Here is a 16,143-nt window from a genome sequence, read left to right as displayed (position 1 = left end):
ATCCATCCTCATTGATTAGTTGGGTTGGAACTTGAATTCTCCTCCAGTGGCAACCTTGAATGAAATAAATTTAAATACTGCTTTGTTTGTTTCCCCTTTATCAGAGATGAAACTACTCTCCTCCAAGAGCATTAAGCACTAATTTACATTTTACCAATATATTCCTACTGTGCTTCTTGGTCTTTTGGTCAAGGTCAAAAATTGCTGCCAAATGTATTCATCCATGGCCTAGAAGTCTCTAGACTAACAACTGTCAGTTTTTCAAACTGGCTGAAGTACCCTGCCACCTTCCAAAATACAACTGCAAGCAGCTCCTCTGCCAGCAGAGCCACAGGCACCGTGCAGTGGTAAAGAGTTTACATCTAAATTGATATTTAACTAAACTGGAGGTGGAGGAGGGCAAAAATATTTTTTTCAGAGCTGACATAATGGAAAAGAACCACCTTTAAATGCTTTTAAATACTAAAGGCTAAATCATATACCTGAAAGTATAAAGGGGATGGAAGCGGTTTAGAATATTTGGAGGCTGCTAGGTTATAATGTTAGCACTGTTGCTTGAACATACTGAGGGGCTAAATCCTGAAGGTAGAGCCTCCTGTTCTCCAAGCACCCCCATCTCAAGGGTTCTTGCCAGTAGACTGTTGTAGGATTTATTGTATATCATAAAATGGAGAACATATTGAGACCTTTTCTCCAAATTTAGGTGCTTCATATTTATTGTTGGGAACCTGGACTCTGCAGTGAAGAATAATCCCTGGGCTTCTTAGGGATTCCATCAGTGACTCCTTTTATTATTTAAGACCCAAAATACTAAATTTGTGGAATCTTTTTAGTTCAGTAAACAAAAATAATTAAGGACACAACCTTTGTCTTTAAATCTCATCCCCAGTTTTATCCTTTTCTCTTTCTGGGATCCTCAACTAAAAAGTCTCTGTCCCTTCTTTTCTCCCTTACACTTTTCTGTGAGCCGTGCTCCTGTCCCTGTGCTACTTTCTTCCAAGGTTTTGCATTTAAACACTTGCATCCAACTCTGGAACGTCAAGCTTCGTTCCTAAGACATTTCAGTTATTATACTATGTTTTACTTGAGAGATAGGGTCTGAGAATAAACTTCCTTCTTTACATTTATGATGGACGAAGTGGCAGGATTCTGTGCTCATCACCATGCTCTTTTTCACACTGGGGGTAATGCAGAGGCTGTTGCACACCCGTTTCCAGGAGGTATAGATACTAATGGGACTTAAGGGTAGCTTGATATTTTTCTAGTCAAAACTGGAACACAGAACTCCTGGTGAACAAGCAGGAGTTTATTCTGCTTTAAACCAGGGCTCCCCTCTTCTCTCTGTCACAGTGCCCATCGTCCTTCAGATAGAAGCAGCTGGGAACATGTGGAATATGCATTGGTCCTACAAGGGTAGCAGTGCACAGGTCATGAGCCAGTGCAAGGGAGAACCATTTTCCTTTTCATTTAGAGCAATTTGGAAAAATGTATAAGCCACTTAAAAAAATTCAACATTGAGTATAGCTTCATTTGGTCTTTTGTGAGAATAAGTAGACTCACTCAACTTAGATTACCCATTTAACGTCAGTGGAAAAAACTGGAGCCGCTTCTTAATTACTAACATGTTGAGATTTGTCATAATGCAGGGTGATTTTCTAATGGCATCCTGAAAACAGGTCCTCTATCACAAGGAAAAGTCAGGAAGATTACAAAACTGAGTTAGGAGTTGTTCATCACTGACCTGGAATCTGATCCTCTTTAAGACATTCAGAACAATTAATGTCAGAATTTCTATGAAGGGAGAATTAATTCCTTTGGAAGTGAGGACAGAGAGTTTCAAACTTGAGTCATATGAGAAGACTAGGAATTGACGACGTGAACCCAATACTTAATTTTTAACATGAGGGCAAATGTCAAAATTATCTCATTCAACCTCCCAGATTTCACAAAGAACCAGCTCAGTTACATAACTTTTCAAGGCAGTTAGTGGCAAAAGCTTGGGAGTCAGACTACTTCAGTTGGATAACTGGCTCCAGTATTTTCCAGTTGTGGGGCATCAAGCAAGTTACTTTACCTCTCTTTGCCATAGTTTTATGTCTATAGAATTGGGGTGCTTTTGTACTACTACTTCATAAAGTTGTTGCAAGGAATAAATGAATTCTACTCATACATATAAACCTCTCAAACCCATACTTGTCACTGATCAACAAATGACAACTTCTTTAACTCTCCTTCAAAGTGAGGCATTTTAATTTTCCTCCATGACTTTTAGACTAATATAAAGAATAGTGAGATATCTTCCATTTTCAATATTTCTGAAAGAAGTAGCATCCCTATGAGGTTTAGAATTAAAATATGTTTTCATTCTTGTTTGAAGTTTATGTGGGTCTTTAACATGAACTTAGGCCAGACTTGAAAAGCTGTAGTAACTCAACATGTTGGACAAGCATTTCAGGCCTGGCTAAGCCTTGAGGAATGGGAAAAAAAGGAAGTAGAAAAGCCTTCCCCATTCAGACATAATACTTCCCCACCCTCTCATAACTCAGATCTGTACTTTGAAGAGGAGAGGGATTAAAGGAAAGATAAGAAAAATAAGAGTTCTCTTGCAACTCTGCCTTTCTGAGAATTTTGCTTTCCACGAATGTCGTCTTTTCTCTCTCTAGCTCTCTATCATTCAAAACCAAAATCTTCATGAAAATATCCCAAGATACCCAGCCCACAGTCACCTCTTACTCTCATAAAGTTCTGACATTTATTGTCATTCCCTTCACTTGGATATTATTTCCAAGCCACCCTCTGAAAACTCCTCTGCTGTTTTATTAATATTGGGTTATTACTTTTCCTGTGTTAATGTTTTGCTTCCCAAATAGATTACGAGGAACTTGAAGATTCTGGAAGGTGACTTTTTCTTTTTTAGCTGACCAAAGAAAAGGAAAGGTAATACAGAAAAAGAAATGCAAACATTGAAACTCAGAGGAATTTGCCAGAACAACTCAAATATCAGCTTTGCTCCATAAGCCCCACCCCAAAACTAAGCAGGACTGAAATGTCCAAAGCAAAGCCATAACAAAGCTCAGTAAATATTTAGCTTGTCTCGGACTATTGCAATAGATTCCTAACTAATCTTCTTGCCTCCAATCTCTCCTGTCCAATCCATTCTCCACACAACTGCTCAAATGATCTTATGTTAAGGTACTCAATAATCAGTTAATTGAATTCATTAAGCATATATTTTGTGCAAGGAAAAAGCTACCTTGGTGATCCAAGCAATTATATCAATGTTATGCTGTAAGTGAAAAGGTAAAACTTTGGCAATTTAAAGTATAAGAAACTCAACTTAGAAGACAAGGTTTTAGGGTGTGTGGGTGTCTCAGTCTAAGTGTCTGACTCTTGATCTCAGCTAAGGTCTTATTCTCACAGTTGTAAGTTCAAGCCCTGCACTGGGCTCCATGCTGGGCATCGAGCCTACAAAAGAAAGGAAGGAAAGAAGGGAGGAAAGAAAGAAGGGAGGAAGGAAAACAAAGTTTTAGTCCAATGTATGCATTGTTTCTAAATTCATAAGGATGACAGCAAACTAGAGCTTGTTGTTATTTATTGGTTTCTCCGGAAATGTGGCAAAATAATTTTTTATCTACACTATATACAACATGTAGTTTGATCATGAATGGTCTTACGGAATAATACTGAGGTTAGAAACTATAATTCAGGAAATATTCTATATTGCATAGCTTCATTTAATCAATCAACAAGTAGATATTCAGTACCTACTACATTCCACATGCCAGGACTGATAAAATACAACAGAAGTAAATCAAATACTGGCCTGTTATGAGAACCTTGATTTTTTTTTTTTTTTTTTTTTTTTTTTTTGTTACCGATGACAAAATTTATGCTTACAGGTAAAGTCCTACCTTTTCAATCAGTCAGGGTCCAAGCAGGAAACAGATGGCACATTCAAATTAGGAAAGCTTGAGAACAGCACAACATCCCTTTTATGATCTGGGTGGAAGGAAACCTTAGGGCCAGTGTGGTGCACCAGTGTCAAAGCAGGTTGTGCACAATCCTCAGGTCTGCAGAGGCAGCGGAGAAAGAGGGGTTATTGGGGATTCTGGAGACAAAAGATGCTTGTGAAGAAGTAGCTGGACAGAGCTGAAACCTTTGAGATCCGTGGCACTGAGTCTCCAGCATCATTCCACTTTGAGATCCCCCCTGCCACCACTCGCCAGCACTCCCTCTTATGCTTGCCCAAAAGTCAGAGTGAGTAGGCTCACTGATGGCATCCACACACCTCAGCCACCCGGGGCCACGGAGCAGCAGAGGATGGAGCATAGATGCAGAGGTGACGCTATTCAGTGCCGCCTTAAAACTTTATCATAAGCATCTCTGCAGTCTGTGTATGTTGGTTGAACAGTGCAAACCATTGATGAATGAATGATTTGCACTGCATTTGGAAAAAAACCACAATAATATTCTGATTCCTAAGGCAAGGTGTTAGAAAAGCTGTCAATGATGTTCATAGAAAATCGGAAAGTAGCGAAGCAAGAAGAAAAAGACGGATTTGAACTTGACTTGGCTGTGTAAAACATCTACTAATTTCTGCCATATATATTAATTATTTACCATTTATTTAATTATTTACCATTTATGCCTAATTACCATGTAGCACTGTAATGTATATCATTAAACGTGTCAAATCCGTAAAACTACCTTTGCAATGTTAACTTCACACAATTAGTACAGTTCAAGTCAGGACAGTTTTTGTAGGTTTTGACTCATGCAGGATTTAACTCAAAATATGTGCTTCAGTGGTAGTCTGTCCAATCATGTGATTTCCAAAGACCCAGCAAATTGGAAAAAAAAAAAAAATTGTGGCAGATCTTCTAGCAGTGATATGACTTGACTTAATGGTGCTTAGAGCCAAACCCAAAGCCCAGGATTGGGTTATCAACTAATTCCAGCCATGATATAGAGCAGGGAAAAGCTCATGCCAGACCCTTTATAGCTCTTAAGTCATAGGACTCAGTATGCAGGGAACTGCCACCAGCGGGATCAGATGGGCAAGGGGTGTGCTAATTTTAGCAAATGTATCCTGATCACCAAGACCACATTCCATTTTTATACTTGAACTAATTCCTGATTGTGCCTTAAAACTGGAGACAAGCTGACCTGCCCTTAAACGCCAATGATTAAGGTCATCATGATGTGTTAGTTCCACATATTTGCACTTCCGGTAAAGATTCGTTACTGAGTGTGTATGCATTTGTTCTAAGCATTTATCATTAAAAAAAAAAATGTTTCTTTTGCCTTGATAAATGGAGTATACATTTAGTCTACAAATTCTAGATCCTTTAAATTGCCAGGGAATGCCTGAAATACACTACAAGTTGTTCTAAAAAGGCACAGTTTAATTCTATCAAAAAGCTGTAATTCAGCAGTGGGCTTGATACTATAATTAGAGTAGGTTCAAGGTACGATGCGGTATGCATTTAAAGAATTAACTTGCTTTAAAGAAATATTGCTTTCATCCCAGTGGATAGTTGAGTTCCTTTGCTTCACTTCTGGATAAGGATCTATACTCAGAAATTCAAAAGTCTGCACATCTGTTGGAACGTGGGCCATATTTCGTGGACTTCCAACACATCAAGATCTTCACGGATTCTACTCCTCTGTGGGGATCAGTTTTCTAGACTCATGAGACCTCTCAAAGTCACTGTCTCCTCATTGCAGGCCTTCAGTTGTGATAAGAGGAAGAGAATGGTTGTATTAAGTCCCAGTTTGTACCAAGAAAGAAAGCAACATGGTGACATGGAGAAAGGGCAGTTTTTTGCATTTTTACTTCATCCTTGCATGCCGATGTGTTATTTTACCTTTAGACAGTTTACCACTCTTGTGCTGAGAGGACTGCTACATCATCACTTCAGTTCCAACAGGCATTAATTAACCATCCATGGTAAACAAATGATGAAAATAAGACCACTTGGGGCATTTTTTTTATGGGTTAAGAACACTTACTATATAATAATAGGAAACATAGTGACCCTGTAGTGTTTGCCTATTTTCTACTACATATTTAAAACATCAAGTTATTTAATTCTTTGAACTAGGATGTGAGGTAAACAAAATACCCACTTCATACATGAAGCAACAGACACTAATGGAAGTAGACACATTTACCCCCGGCCTCACAGCATAGACAGGAGGAAGAGCCTGGACTGAGACCAAGTCTGTCTAGTTCTGAAGCTTATATCCTTTCTACTATTCTGGAAACCTTGGCAGTGCCTTTCAGCCTTCCAGTTCCGGTTGTTTTTTCTCTACGAGGATTTCCCTATTATCTTGGACACACAATCCACAGCTTACCCCCCAACTCTTCTCCTGCCCTTTGTTCCATCTTAAGCATCTGACTCAGAATAATCTTCCTGAAGCAGCAAGACACTGAGGTTAATGAAGCAGAAGTGCTATTATGTCATTTGGGACAACGACCTATGGGCTGTGGTCAGCTGATTACAGCCTGGAAAGGTCACAATTTGGGGGTCAGAGGTGATGATTAATATGATGTCGTCTTGTATCAAGATCAGTTTTAAGAAATGTCAGAATGTCTAGTCATCCAAGTTTTCTAAAAAAAAAACAACTTCTGACAAAAGAATAACTTCTCAAAGTTTGAAGTAACCCACTTAGGTACTCTGTAGCCCATATGGTCTTGGGAGACAGTCTAGGAATTAACAATTACAGATTTCTCCTTTCCAGGGCTCATTCTGGCACCTGGGCCTTAGATCCCATCACTTCCAAATTCCTCAAGAAACTTGTTTCTACATGTTTTATCTTCATCTCTAGAATCTTCAGTTTCTTCTTCATTCCACTTTTATTTTTTTCTGCCTTCAAACTTCACCCAAAAACCTTTAGTTTGTTCTCCTGTCCCCTCTAGCTACCATCTTACTTCTCTCATTCTCATTGCCAATCTTTTGAAACAAGTGGATTCCATGTGCTGCCTCACCTTTGTTTCAGACAATCTCCCTGAAGCCTCCAACATTCCGGCTCCCACCCCACTACCTTTTCGTGGAGGTTCAGTGTTTTGTTTTGTTTTGTTTTGCCAAATATATTGGACAGGCTTCCCTCTGGCTATCTCTGTGCCATATTATTTTAACTACTCCACTCCTTGAAACATTGGTTTCATTCTTAGTCTCTTCCTACAACTTTCAGTAGCTTCTGTTCCTAGTTTTCCCTTTGTACTTTTATTTATTTTCTCTTGGTTTAGGGCTTCTATGTAATAGTGACTTAATGAGTTTATTCATCTTACTTAGCAGCTTTCTTGAGATGTAATTGACATATAATAAATGAACCATATTTAAAGCACACAGCTTGACGTTTTGATACTCCTAAACACCGTGAAACTATCACTACAATCAAGATAATAAACCATCACCCCAAATGCTTCCCCATGACCCTTTGTAATCACACTTTCCTCCCTCTCCAACTGCCTCCCACTTCATCCCCAAGCAACCACTAATCTGGTTTCTGCCACTATCGATTAGTTTTCATTTTCTAGAATTTTTATAAATCAAACGACTCACTATTCATTGTTTTTTGGTCTGGCTTTTATCACTTTGCACAGTGACTCTGAACTGCTATTACACATATCAGTAGTTTATTTCTTTTTATTGTCAAGTTTGAATTCGTTGTATAAATACACTAGAATTTGTCTACTCGTTTCAGTTCTATTTACTCTTTGAAAGACATTTGAATTATTTCCAGTTTTTGGCTATTGCATATAAAGTTTCTATGAACATTTGTATATAGCTTTTCTTCTGAACATATGCTTTCATTTCTATGGGATAAATAAGAGTAAAATGCATAAATCACACAGTAGTATATTTAGCTTTTTAAAAAACTGGTAAACTGATTTCCAAGACGCTGTACACTTTACATTCTCACCAACATGTATGAGAGTTTCAGTTCTTCCAAATCCTTCCTAATGCTGGGTATGTTCAGTATTTTAATTTTAGTTATTCTAATAGATGTTCAATTTTTTCTTATTATGGCTTTAATTTGTATTTATCTAATATCTAATGATACTGAACATTTTAAAAATGTGTTTCCCATCTGTATATTTTCTTTGGTGAAGTGTCTTCCATCTTTTTTGCCAATTTTTAAATTGGATGTTTCCTTTGTTGACTTTGAGAATTCTTTATTTATTTTGGGTACAGGTCCTTTAGCAGATATGATTTTCAAGTATTTTTTCATCCAGTCTGTGACTTTCTTTTTAACGGTATCTTTCAAAAAGTTTTAAATTTTGACAAAATCCAACAATTTTATCTTTGTTTTTGTGGTCATATCTAAGAAATCTTTGCCTTACCCAAGATCACAAAAATTTTACATTTCACTTTAGAAATTTAGTTTTAAGTCTTACATTTAGGCTGTGATCTATTTTAAATTAATTTCTGTATATATTATGAAATATGAATCCATTTTCACGTTATGGTATTTGGATATCCAGTAGTTTTACCATAATTTGTTGAAAAGACTAGCCTTCCACCATTGAATTGCCCTTGAAAACTGTGTCAAAAGTCAGTTGTTCATATGTGTTTGGCTTTTTAAAATTTCATTCCATTGGGTTGTCTATTGCTATACCAACATCTCTGTTTTCATTACTGTAGCTTTATAATAAATCTTGACATTAGGCAGTGTTAGCCTTCCAACTTTGTTGTTGTTCTTCATTTTTAAATTCCCCAACCGTGCCTATTCCTGTAAGTACTACTATTCACATGAGCTTTTCTCTCTAAACATGACTGGCTTTAGTTCTAGATACATTTTCATGACTTCCATAAACACTTTTTTGCTAAAGTCTCTTAATAAAAAAGGAGAACCACTAGCCCCAGCTTCTCCTTTGAGTGCCAGGCCTCTAGCTCTGCCAAGAGACAGATATTTGGAAATTCCATTTCTTCAAGATTTGAACTTTTTGTACTTCTGTGACATTCCCTATTACCTTTCCATTCCCAGCTACATTATGTCACTTCCACCATTCTTCTCATTGTTGCTCAGACTTGAACTTCATCTTTGACATAAGCCCATTTTACTTCCCCTTATCCAATAAATCACCATAAACTGGCCGGGTTTTTTTTTCACTCAGAATACCTTTCAAGTATGTTTCTCTTCTCTATTCTCATTGTTAATCCATATGCTCACTTTCTCATGCCCAAGTGGCTGAGTGAAAGTCCAACTGATCATCCCACTTCCAGAGTCTCCTTGCCTAAACTATTTCCTCAGGTTTTTTTTTTTTTTTTTTTTTTTTCTTAAAGCAAATTTATCCCCAGACCCCATCTAGAAGTTTTCCTTTCTAGCTTTGTTTCCTTCTAACTCATCTTCTAACTTGCTCCAGTATAGCTGTTTTGTTTTGGTTTTTTAAACTCTCATTTTACTTATGAAACTGGCTAGTTTTCTAAAAAGTATTTTCTAAGGAGGGGATTTTAAGTTACATTTATTTAAAGACTTTGTAGAAAGACTGTGATATCCAGGAACTAACAAAATTTTGTTCCCAGTCCTACTACTTTATTTATTTAAGGTGGGAGGAGAGAGAGAGAATGCACATGTGTGCCTAAGCAGAGGGTGGGAGTTGGTGCTGAGGGAAAAGGTAGAAAGAAAAAAATCTTAAGCCCTAGGAGGCGGGACTCCATCCCAAGACTCTGAGATGAGGACCTGAGCTGAAACCAAGAGTCAGATGCTTAACTGACTACACCACCCAGGCACCCCCCTGCTACCCTATTTAAACTGTACTTTTAGAGTTTTCAGTGAATTGGAAGACAGAATCATCTGACAGTGAATAATTTTATTTAAACTTGTCCCTTGTTCTATGGTCATACAAGAACTTACTGTAGGTTAAACCACAACAAAACAAAAATGAGGTCTAGTGAAAAGTCTCTAAGACAAGAAGTGGACCAGCTGGACTAGTGTTTGATAGTGAAGGGGACAAATTCCTTTGACTATAGGTAACTAAAGGAGAGTTTTCAGAAGTGACAGGTTACTAAAGATCCCCTCTTCAAAGAAAAGTTCAGTACATGTAGTTGAAATCAACTTAGGTAAATGCCCAAATACTCTTCAGATTTCCCAGCCCTAATTGAAAGTCATGGGAAAGTAACATTTATCATAACTGTAACAAACTTTAAAAGTTTGCTTCCTTATATTTTGTAGAAGAGGTAAGAAAGAAAACATTTTCTAATAAGTTTGATTCTCCTTTAAAGGAAAACAATATTTGAGATCAATTGTTTTGAAAATAAAAGAAGCATTAGAGCCTTGTTTATGGATACAGAGGGACATGAACTAGGAAATGTATCTTCTGTTGGTTTTCAAGAATGTGGTATCTTGAATGGAATTATTAATATTATGAAAGTACCACAGTTAGGGAAAAATATCACAGTTGATTATTCTGGCATAAAATTATTCTCTAAAGGCAGGTATTTATCTTTTTCCAATTAGACCCTAACAAAATGCCTTATATATAGTAAGTGTTACAATATGTATTTAAAAATTGAATTCAGTGCTCCTATTTCCCCAGTGGTAATAATACCAACATAGTTAGACAACCAACTTCAAGGGATCAATTAGATTCCTAATTTGCAGTAAGAAAATGAAAAATGAAAAGAAGCAGTGTAATTCCAGATTGAATCTTGTGTAGGCTAAAAAAATAAAATGGAAGACCTGAATCAGAGCAGGGCACTTAAGGATAAAATTTTCTGATGTGTTACGTAAATTTATTTACAAATGCCAAGAAGTAAAAGCTAAGGAGGAAAAAAAAAAAGCCTAGCACATGATATACGTGGGATGATTTTTTTTTCCCCCCAAGGAGCACAAGTTCTTTTTTTGAAAGACTTCATGTTTTCAAGGACATACAAGTTCAAGTACATGAGTGTGTGGGGGAGTAAAGATGTCATAACTAGAACATGGTGTTTACAACACTGGGGCCCTGTATAATCTCACATAATGCAACTTTGTAGTTGCTTCAAAATATAGGAGAATAGTGAGTTTCCTAGAACTCTCATGACTAGAAGGAAACTAGCTTATGTTTCATCTTCTTCATTTAAGAGGAATAAGGGTCTAAGAGCCGGGTAGTGCCCCAGTTAACTCACATAACAAGCTTGCTCAAACATTGCTTGAGTACTCCAGGTCTGTATTACCCCAACTTTTTATGTGTTCGAGAAAGAGCAGGAAAGTGCAATGCTTTGTTTGGATGAAAACACAAGAATTCAGGTAAGCCAAATCAAACAGCTTAGCCAAGACGATGATTCAGCTTATTAGGACATGGGCCGGGAAATGGGAAAAAAGAAGAGGAAGGAGGTGGGGAGCTCTCCTATTCCTCAGGAAACCAAATCCCTCTTCCTTCAAAAATCAACAGTAAACTTCAATTAAAAACAAAAACAAAAACAAAAACAAGTCATTGTGTAGAGTAAGAAGAGTAAAAGTTGAAAAGGAGAGACTTATAAATGTGCATGCAATGAGGTTTCTGATGATTTTAGAAGAGAATTTGAACACAAAGAGGTTCTGAAGAGACTTGAAAAGGAAAGGAGAGGGATGTAAGAGTGTGAACTTGTCCATTTAAGCACGTTTTCCCCCCAGTCCTTACTGCTCATCTGAAAACAAGAAGTAGAGCAGGTCAGGAAAGGGGTTATGGTTAACACTGCAAGATGAAAGATAAGCAGCCAGGCAGTTAGAAGCCAAAGCATTTTATCTAGAAGAGCAGGTCTGGCCTTGTTTCCATCTTGATAAGAAGTAGATGGGAGAGCTTGTTTGTCCATAGACTAGGATGGGGTGGTGGGGCTGAAGAAGGGAGACAGGGAAGTCAGGGGCTTAGCTATGGAGTTGTGGCAAACCACGAATGTACCGATAAGTCCCTCTTTTGTGCTATACGTCTACCTGAACTTTGAAATTGTTAGACTTGTCTGTTTAGATAACATGGCTGTGTTCCTTTCAAATGTGAAGACTTAAAAATATCCAGAAAGTTTAGGTGAACTGAACAGGTTTATTATCATAGTCTGAAAGTTTAAAACTGTGGCTAACCGGTTAGGCCACTGACTCAAAATTTGAAGAAAGTGACACCTGAATTTAATTCCTCTTTAAATGGTGTGTTTCTCTTTATTCTGAAGATATGCACAATATGCTCTGAATTTCTTTTTTAAATGGTGTTTTCATTTCACTTCAAGTCCTTTTTAAAGACAGATTACAATTAGAGGGGCTTCTACTTTGATAGTGTTCTAATCTGATGACATAACTGGTTCAGAAGTGGTTTTTAAAATTATTAAAATTGACAGAGTTCTAAGGTCACCACGTTTTGTTCTCAGTGTTCTTGGATGAGAGCCAGGGTTGCACGTATTCCTGGGATCTTATTTGCTATTACTTTTAGTATCTCAGTCCATCATAGAACTCAGAAATCCAAAATGAAATGAGTTTTGTTTTTTTTTTTTTTTTTTTATTGGTGTTCAATTTACTAACATACAGAATAACACCCAGTGCCCGTCACCCATTCACTCCCACCCCCCGCCCTCCTCCCCTTCTACCACCCCTAGTTCGTTTCCCAGAGTTAGCAGTCTTTACGTTCTGTCTCCCTTTCTGATATTTCCCACACATTTCTTTCCCCTTTCCTTATATTCCCTTTCACTATTATTTATATTCCCCAAATGAATGAGAACATATAATGTTTGTCCTTCTCCGACTGACTTACTTCACTCAGCATAATAGCCTCCAGTTCCATCCACGTTGAAGCAAATGGTGGGTATTTGTCATTTCTAATAGCTGAGTAATATTCCATTGTATACATAAACCACATCTTCTTTATCCATTCATCTTTCGTTGGACACCGAGGCTCCTTCCACAGTTTTGTTTTTTTACAATAGACCTTCACAATTATTTAGTAACTACCTGAAATTATTTTAAGGCTGCTGGGTTTGTACTGCTCATGCCATTCATTGTTCATATAGAATGTATTGAATATGTAAGGTGATTAGCACAGGGGAAAGCATCCCAGAATAGATATAATCCACAAGTGTGTCGGGGCTTGTATCTCTACTGTGCGAGAGACAAAGCAGAACATTTGTAGTCCGAATGCTTAGATATTAAAACAAGTTTGTATATATGACAGGTCAGAGGAGCGGTCCTAAAACAATGTATTCTTAGTTATCTTGGCTGCTTTCCAGATTGTCTAGTACCTCTCTCTCTCTCTGCCCCCCCCGCCCCCACGCCCGCTCCTGCTCTTTCAAACCTCTCTGTAAAAAATAAAATAAAGTAAAATATTCTCTACTTAAATTTTTTTCTTCTATTACCTTTTGCCATGGGCTACTCAGAGTTGTACTGGTACTGAAAGTTTAAGGCTTGGAGAAATGTTAATGATGATGATGATGATAATGATGATGGTAGCAGCCCTTATTTATAGGAGACCTTCCCGGTGGTAGGACTCTGTATTTTACATACACTGGTTCTCCAGTGGTTATATAAATATGCCCTAGCTACCAGGCCCTTACTCTACTTCCCTTCACAGGCAAGTTTTGCTGAGGAATCATAACAACTTGCTATTCTATATCTTGGCCTCCAGGATGCTTGTATTTGTTTTTTCTTATAAAAATAATGTTTAGAGGTATCGGGGTGGCTCAGTCGGTTAAGCATCCCGACTCTTGCTTTTGGCTTGCATCATGATCTCGTGGCTGCGGGATCAAGCCCTACCTCCGGCCCTGAGCTCAGTGTGGAGTCCGTGTTAGCGTCTGTCTCTCTCTCTCAAATAAATAAATAAATAAATAAATAAATAAATAAATAAATAAATAAATAAATAACTTTAAAAGATGTTTTATATATATATAATTTATAAATGTGTAGAAGTTAAAATCTAAAATCATACTCCAACTACCCACACATAAGCACTTTCTAATTTTCTAAATGTCTTTCATATATATATGTATGTACATTATTTATTCACAAATGAAATCGTTTTAAACATTTGGTTTATAATTTTTTTCTAATAATCCATTGATAGCTTTCCATAATGTTAAAGTTAACTTGCAACCATGAAAAATTATGTAGTTATCAAAAGATATGGATATAAACATTTTTTAAAATCAATCTTACCATTGAGTATTTTGGTTATTTTTATCTGTATTGGTTTAACAAACAATATAAACACCTTATGATATTTACTCACTTAATTCTTATAGTAGCCAATTAGGCTGCAACAACCTTACTGATAATGGCAACCCTTTGACTATTTTACAGATAAAGAAACTGAGGCACAGAATAGCTAAGTAAATTCCCCGTGGTCCCAGAGCTAGTGAGTGGCAGATCTTACCTCAGGTTGTCTGGCTCTAGAGTGAGTGTTCTTAACTCCTGCGGTAAGGTTTCTCTCATAAACAGTGCTGCACTGAATGTCCTATTTCTTCTTTTTCCATAGAGAAATCCCTAAAATGAGAATTCTGGCTTTTCAAATGCATTGGCAGTTGACCTTCAAAAGGCTGATACTTTTCTTTCCCACAGCTGTAGATTTGCAGACTATAGACCATACTGGGTGTTATAATTTAAAGTTAAATTGCATGCTGCTTTGGCTTGTATTTCTCCTTCACAATCGTCTTAATCTAGTGGACTTTTCTCAGTCCTCTTCCTCCACTGCTTTTGATAATATTTGCTCACTCCCTTCTCATGCACCTCTCCCCTCTCCCCTGCTTCAGTGTGCTATCACGTCTACTACTCCCTTCAACTTGTATTAACATTCCTTCTCTGTCCCTTCACTGATACTTCTCTCTGACCTCCTTTTTAATTTTAGTGTTTCTTAGCTCTCCACTTGATTCTCTTCTCATGTTGCAGTCTCCCTGGGAAATCTCATCCATTCCCATGACTTTAACAATTTAAATGCTAATGCCTCACAAATCTTTATCTCTTCCCAGACATCTCCCGTAAATTCTAGACTTACATATGTAACTATCCATTAGACGTCTTCACCAGGGATAGTCTCCAGGCTTTTAAAACAGAATATGTTTAAAATTAGACTTAACCATTTTCTCCCTAAATCTGCTTCTCATCTCATGTTTACCATCATACAGCTAAACACATAACGTGAGACTCATTCTAGATTTTGGATGCCATATAGAGTAATGACAAATAGCAATGACTTTGAATTAGGTAAAGCTGGGTTTGAACCTTACCTATGAGACTTAAAATCTGGCTGACCTTGGACAAGTTGCCCTAAACTCTCTGAACTCCAGTTTTATTATCTATAAAAGGAGGATAAAAGAACATCCTTGCAAGGCTGTTGAGAAGATGAAATAGGATGATGTATGTTACATGTGTTCTTTTTTAGAGTTCCTGATACACTAAAAGCACTTAATAAAGAATATTGCTTCTTTGGGGATAATATCTCATCACTCACGTCCAATCAGTTTCTGAATCCTGTGGTTTCTAACTCCGTAACTTCACTCCAACAATCATTTCTCTTTATCACCCCTGCTAATAAACGCCAAATTAGGATCTCGTCATCTTTGCCTCGGTGTTGCAGTTTTCTCTAATGTGGTGGTCCTCAACCTTTTCTCCTGGCATCAACGAACAGGTTGGGTGATGTTCACATGTGGGATGTGACTCAGGCAGAGTCAATGTTAAGTACAATTCTAGGAGTGGAGGCTGTAACTCCACCCTTTCTTTCCCATGCCATGAGAAAACACATTGGAATAAAAGAAAGACTAACGTCATTAAAGAGTTTAAGTTGAATCTGTTCCAATTTTTTTCTTTTTTTTAAACCTTGTGCAAAAAAAAAAAAAAAAAAAAATAAACCTTGTGCAAATCTGAGTCCTATACTTTTAGTAGCAAACTTCTTGTGGCACCTCTGTATGCTGCTATGTCATGGTCCAGAGCTTTGTGTTAACCAGGTTCCTTTACCAGTTCTCTAGCCCCACACTACTCCCGTCCTCCACACTATTGCCACAGTGCACTAGTTTCTATTATGTAGACTTTACTGGGTGCTCTGCATTTTCTAGGGGATGAAATTCAACCCCCTTTAGTTTGGCACACAGAGGCCTCCAGACCTGGCCCTTTTTAGCTGCTTCAGGCTTTCTTTCTCTCTGCAGTTTACCTTGCTTGTGGACTCTTAAAACAGCACGATAATGGCATCTGTCATCCCTTTCCTCA

At 37.5% G+C, this 16,143-nt stretch overlaps 1 long non-coding RNA gene across 1 annotated transcript in view; it reads right to left on the bottom strand.

Annotated features, from left to right (window-relative positions):
• The window catches only part of LOC144306207 (uncharacterized), a 42,133-nt gene extending 27,421 nt beyond the window's left edge, over nt 1-14,712 (bottom strand). Inside the window, exons 1-2 of the long non-coding RNA XR_013373208.1 lie at nt 14,318-14,712; nt 3,912-4,070 (exon numbers count right to left, since the gene is read on the bottom strand). This is a non-coding gene — a long non-coding RNA (uncharacterized LOC144306207). The remainder of the gene's footprint in view (nt 1-3,911; nt 4,071-14,317) is intronic.
• Nucleotides 14,713-16,143: the final 1,431 nt, after the last annotated feature.

Source organism: Canis aureus, chromosome 36 (genome assembly GCF_053574225.1).
Source record: "Canis aureus isolate CA01 chromosome 36, VMU_Caureus_v.1.0, whole genome shotgun sequence".
NCBI lineage: Eukaryota > Metazoa > Chordata > Mammalia > Carnivora > Canidae > Canis > Canis aureus.
Note: the sequence above shows the minus strand (reverse complement) of the source record. Positions and strands in the feature narration are given on the sequence as shown.